The sequence below is a fragment of the Microtus pennsylvanicus genome, chromosome 3 (genome assembly GCF_037038515.1).
Source record: "Microtus pennsylvanicus isolate mMicPen1 chromosome 3, mMicPen1.hap1, whole genome shotgun sequence".
NCBI classification, from domain to species: domain Eukaryota; kingdom Metazoa; phylum Chordata; class Mammalia; order Rodentia; family Cricetidae; genus Microtus; species Microtus pennsylvanicus.
Genome location: NC_134581.1, coordinates 53,554,164 through 53,559,791, shown reverse-complemented (window position 1 = coordinate 53,559,791; position 5,628 = coordinate 53,554,164). Strand labels below are relative to the sequence as shown.

General features: G+C 44.8%; 1 pseudogene; it reads left to right on the top strand.

Moving 5' to 3' along the window:
- The first annotated feature begins 687 nt into the window (after nt 1-687).
- On the top strand, nt 688-1,952 carry LOC142846672 (histone H4-like; annotated as a pseudogene).
- The last annotated feature ends 3,676 nt before the right edge of the window (nt 1,953-5,628 follow it).

Genomic DNA, 5,628 nt, shown 5'->3' with positions numbered 1-5,628 from the left:
ACAGTCTTTTATCAGCTTTTAGCTAAGGGAAAGAGTGAAAGAATTCCATTTATTTTGCTTGTGTACCTTCCCAAGAGAAGAGACCACGTTTACTGTAATATCTCATTCATTCCAAAATGAGTATGGATTACTCTCTTGGTTCTAGAAATGAGATTAATTGAAGCCTACCTGGAATTCAGTAGCCTTTGTTTTTTTTGGGGGGGAGGGGGCTTGTTTTCCTTCAGGGAGGAGTAATGACAGGCAATCACAAGGAAAGATCCAGAAAAGTTGTAGCTACAAGGTCTCTAGATGAATCACCTGGCCAATCCACAAAGAACAGACTTGCACACCTCACCGCTGGGGAGTTTAGTCCTAGGTGTCTGAGAAGAGGAAAATCCTGGCCTCTGAGAAGCATGTGGATTTTTTTTTTTTTGGTTGGTTGGTTGGTTGGTTTGGGTTTTTGTGGGGGGGGGGTGTTAAAGGGTTTTGTTTGTTTGTTTGTTTTTGTTTGCTTTCAAGACAGGGATTCTCTGTGTAGCCCTGGCTATCTTGGAACTCACTCTGTAGACCAGGCTGGCCTCAAACTTAGAGATTTGCCTGCCTCTATCTCTGGAGTGCTGAGATTAAGAGAGTTCTGGGATTAAAAATCTGTGACACCACCCAGCTGCAAGTGGACTTTTAAGAGAGAAAATCCAGATGTGGGGAACATTTTGCTACTCAGTACAGATGCACAGAAACGAAAGCGTGCACGGGACGGCAGTAGTTGCTAAGAAGTGAATAATGTAGTCAATAAGAGTTCTCAGAAAGCTTGAGTTTCATCCTCACAGCCTCATCACAATGTCTGGTCGCGGCAAGGGCTGGAAAGGCCTGGGCAAAGGCGGGGCCAAGCGCCACCGCAAGGTCCTGCGCGACAACATCCAGGGCATCACCAAGCCCGCCATCCGCCGCCTGGCCCGGCATGGAGGAGTCAAGCGCATCTCTGGCCTCCATCTACAAGGAGACCCGCGGGGTGCTGAAGGTGTTCCTGGAGAACGTGATCCGCGACGCGGTCACCTACACAGAGCACGCCAAGCGCAAGACCGTCACCGCCATGGACGTGGTCTACGCGCTCAAGCGCCAGGGCTGCACCCTCTACGGCTTCGGCGGCGGAACTGTTGTAGGTTCGCTTCCAATAAAGGCCCTTTTCAGGGCCACCAAAAAAAAAAAGAAGAAAATTTATTTATTTTTTTTTTTAAAAAAAAAAAAGAGTTCACAGAAGGGAGAGGTTCCATTCACACTCACATATGCTGACCTCAAGGTCTGCATCATCTTTTCTTGGGCTGCAGTATCACCATAAGCTTTGAAAGAGTACCTCGGTATAACTCAAAAGAAGTAATTCAATTTCTTCTCTGGTGGCTTGGGGTGATAGTGAAACGGTTTGCAGGCAGCAATAGCGGGAGAGATGAGGAAAAGACCAGAGACCTGACCCCAAAGGCTGGCAGGATAGATTCTGGGAGACCTCATCTGGCTACCAAGGTTAGAGTTGTTTGTTTAATAAGACTGGGTCTCACTTTGTAGCCTGGGCTAACCTGGAACCCTCTCAGTAATTCTGCTACTGCTTCCCAAGTGCTGGAATCACAGTCATACCCCACCAAACCTGGCTGATTTACTTTTATATAAAGGAAATAAAAAGGACTGCTCGCTGTTTGGCAAGTCCAACATCAAAGCACTAATCTCCCATGAGGGCCTGCTTGCTGTGTTATTGTCGTGCCCCACCACCACTGCCCAGTGTGTGTGTGCGTGTGCATATGCGTGTATGCATGCATGTGTGCACAGTGGTAGACTGTAGTTCTTTCTGGACTTTGCTTTATGGAAGTCCTCAGATAGGTGTTTAAAAGCAGTCACGTGGGTCGTCCCCAGAGCCCTCTAAACTAATTGGCCCATGACGCTGCTTTGATGTTTCTAATGTTCAGTTAATGAGTATCCCATGGTAAAGGAGGGCATGACTCACTGGCATGAGAAACAGATGCCCCTTGCAGGGGAAGATGGATGGTGCCTTGCTTCAATCAGGAGAAATTTTCTTGACCCTGGAATAACAAGAATCAGACATTCACACTAGAGAAGTACAAAGACTCCAGAAGGTGTCAGTGTGGGGCTGGTGGTGTAAATCATAGAGCATGTACTTAGCATGTTTAGGGTCCGCGTTACACCCTGGCACCACACAGGGAGCAAAGAATGCAGCAAGTCTAGATCAGTGCTTCTTAGAAGGAGGTGTTTACACACTTCATGGAAAATGATAAAATTCAGATTCTGACTCTGAAGATCTCAGAAACTGCCATAGACTATTCCCAAAAGCTTACTAAGTGTTGGGATGCTGCCGGTCTACAGAGTAAGGCCTACATGGCTAAGATGTATCACTGTGTTCACATCCTCCATATACATCTCAAAAATGGAAGAAGAGGAGCCTCAAGCCTGTCAAACCCTGGGGTTCCAGGGGCAGGGGTGACATTGTTAGCTGACTAGATTAAGGCTGGGCAAGGGCTGAGGAAATGCAGCTTTCGGTCTGTGGGGGCATTTCCACAGAGAACTGCCATGTGGGAGACTGACTGGGTGTGGGGTGTGGGTTCTGCCCTTAATGGTACCTTCCAACAGGGCCCAGCTTGTATAAAATAGAGAAGCCAGATGAAGACTGTGGCTATAAGCCACTTTCCTTCTGAGTAGCACGTCCATGCTGCCGTCATCATCTGACAGACTCGAAATTCTTCAGCCTTTAAAGTTAGACTTAATACCTGGTACTCTCCAGGGAACTTCCAGACTTTCAGTTTCCAGATTGGGGCTGCTGAGGCATCCAGCTTCCTGAACTGGGAAGCCACTGGGTTCTCTGCTTCCCTAGCATGCAGTTGGTCATTGCTGAACTGCACCAACTACATCATCTCCCGCCTCTCTCCCCTCCTGTCCCTTCCCTTCCTTTTCCTTTTCCTCTTTTCTTCTCCTCCTCCTTCCCATACCTCTCTCTCAGCTCTATCCTCTTAGATAACCCTAATTCTTTTGGGGGGGGGGTCAAAACAGGGTTTCTCTGTGTAGCCCTGCTGCCCTGGAACTCTCCCTGTAGGCCAGGCTGGTCTTGAACTTAAAAATACGCACCTGTCTCTGCCTCCTGACTGCTAGAATTAAAGGTGTGTGTCACCACTTCCTGGCAGAGAACTCAAATTCTTTCTCTCACTTCACAATCTGAAATCAAAAACACTTTTTTACTTTAATTATTTATCCTGTGTGCCAACACTGCTCGCACATTCATTGAGGTCAGAGGACAGCTTGTGGGAGGCAGGTCTCTCAATCCACTGCATGAGTTCACTAGATCGAGCTCAGCTTGGTGACAAGCACCTATACCCACTAAGCCATTCAGAGGTCCACAGTTTAAATCCTGATATAACCAAAACTTTTGTAGACAGATCTTTTCTTCCCACCCACCAGTTTCCAAATAACCAACACGGAGACTTAATATGAATTACAAATGTTTAACCGATACCTCAGGCTTGTTACTATCTAATCTAACTCTTAATATTTAAATTATCCTATATTTCTTATCTACCCTCTGGCTCATGGCTTGTTACCTCATTTTCTACATGCCTAGCTTCTTCTGTGTCTGCTGGCATCTCCTCTGACTGTACCCTTCTTCATCCCAGCATCCTAGTTTGGTTGTCCTGCCTATACTTCCTGCCTGGCTACCAGCCTGTAAGCTTTTTATTAAACCAATTCGAGTGACAAATCTTTACAGAGTACAAAATGATTATTCCACAGCAAACTTTATTTATTAGAATGTTCCCTGTAAAATTGTGAAAATTAGGGGTGGGAAAAGTCAAGATTGGTTCCCAGGTCTTCATTGCTGTATTATTTCTGTAAGATATCAACCATAAATACAGTGGTTTAAAACAATATGAATGTATGAGCATAAAATTCTGTATTTTAAAAGTTTAACCCAGATCACACCAGGCTAAAACTGAGAAGTTGGGAAAGCTGTTTTGCTTCCTTGGTTTGCTGTATGGGAAGGCCTCCTGTAGGTGAACTTTTCTTTCCCACCCACCAAATAGCCAACAGAGACACTTAATATTAATTATAAATGCTCGGCAAATAGCTCAGGCTTATTACTAACTAGCTCTTACAACTTAAATTAATCCATTTCTGTTGATCTATGTATTGCCAGGGGGTTTTACCTGTCCTCCAGCACGTCTTGCTCCCTCTGCATCTCCTGGCAATTCTTCTAACTCTGCCCTTCTTTTTCCCAGCATTCTCCTAGTCTGGCTCTCCTGGCCAGTCAGCTCTTTACTAACCAATGAGAGTAATACATAGTTACAGTAGAGATTGTTCCACAGCACCTTCCATCTTCAAAGTCAGTAGCAATATCTTGTGTGGTGTTGGCACACACCTGTCATCCCATATTCTGGAAGCTAAGGCAATAGGATCAGGAGTTTGAGGCTATTTGAGGCTATGGAGCAAGACCCTATCTCCAAAAATCAAAACAACCAGTGCCAATCACTACCGCCACAAATCCATTGTATTAATTACTTTTCTATTGTTGTAATAAAACATCACGACCAAGGCAACTTATAGGAGTGTGTTAGTTTGAATGTAACCAGCCCCCATTATCTCATAAGGAGTGGCACTATTTGGAAGTGTGGCTTTGTTGGAGTAGGTATGGCCTTGTTGGAGGAAGTGTGTCACTGTGGGGGTGGGCTTTGAGGCCTCATATATGCTCAAGCACACCCAGTGTTTCAGACCACTTCCTGTTGCCTGCTGGTCAAGTTGTAGGAATCTCAGCACCTTCTCTAGCACCATGTCTGCCTGAACACCACCAAGTCACACCATGATGATAATGGACTAAACCTCCTGAAAATGTAAAGCACCCCAGTTAAATGTTTTTCCTTCATAAGAGTTGCTGTGGTCATGGTGACTCTTCACAGCAATAGCAATCCTAACTAAGACAAGAAGGAAAGGTTTATTTGGGTATGGTTCCAGAACAATTAGAGACCATCACCATCATGGTATTGATGTGTGGCACCAGGCAGGCAAGCAACTGGAGCAGGAAGCTAAGAGTCACATCTTTAAGGGCAAGCAGGAGACAGAGAGCAAACTAGAAATGGTGCAAGTCTTTTAACACCTCAAAGCTGGTTTTCAACGGCATACTTTCTGCAGTGAGGTCACACTTCCTAACCTACTCAAATAATACCACCAACTTGGGATCAAGTGCTCAAATGCCAGACACTGTAAAGGACATCTCATTTAAACCACAGCCACCAACCTTAACTACACTTGTCTGGCAATTACAGGTCATGGGGATTATGACACTGAAACTTTTAGGGCCATTATTTTTCCTGTACACCTATAATAATGTACATATTATCTGTGTGACAATATTTAATATTGATTTGTATTTTATTTGTCATTATTATTTTTGGTGTTCTAGAGAGGGCCTCATGTAGCTGAGGATGATGAACTTCTGATCCTCACTAAATGCTAGATTATAAGCATGCCCCATCACTCCTAGTTTTTTCCAGTGTTGGAAATAAAACCCAGGGATTCTTATAGACTAGGCAAGCACTCTCCTAAGGTAGCCCCTCATGAGGCTATTCTAATTTTCTTCTGTTTTATGCAAATTGAGTTTTATACGTG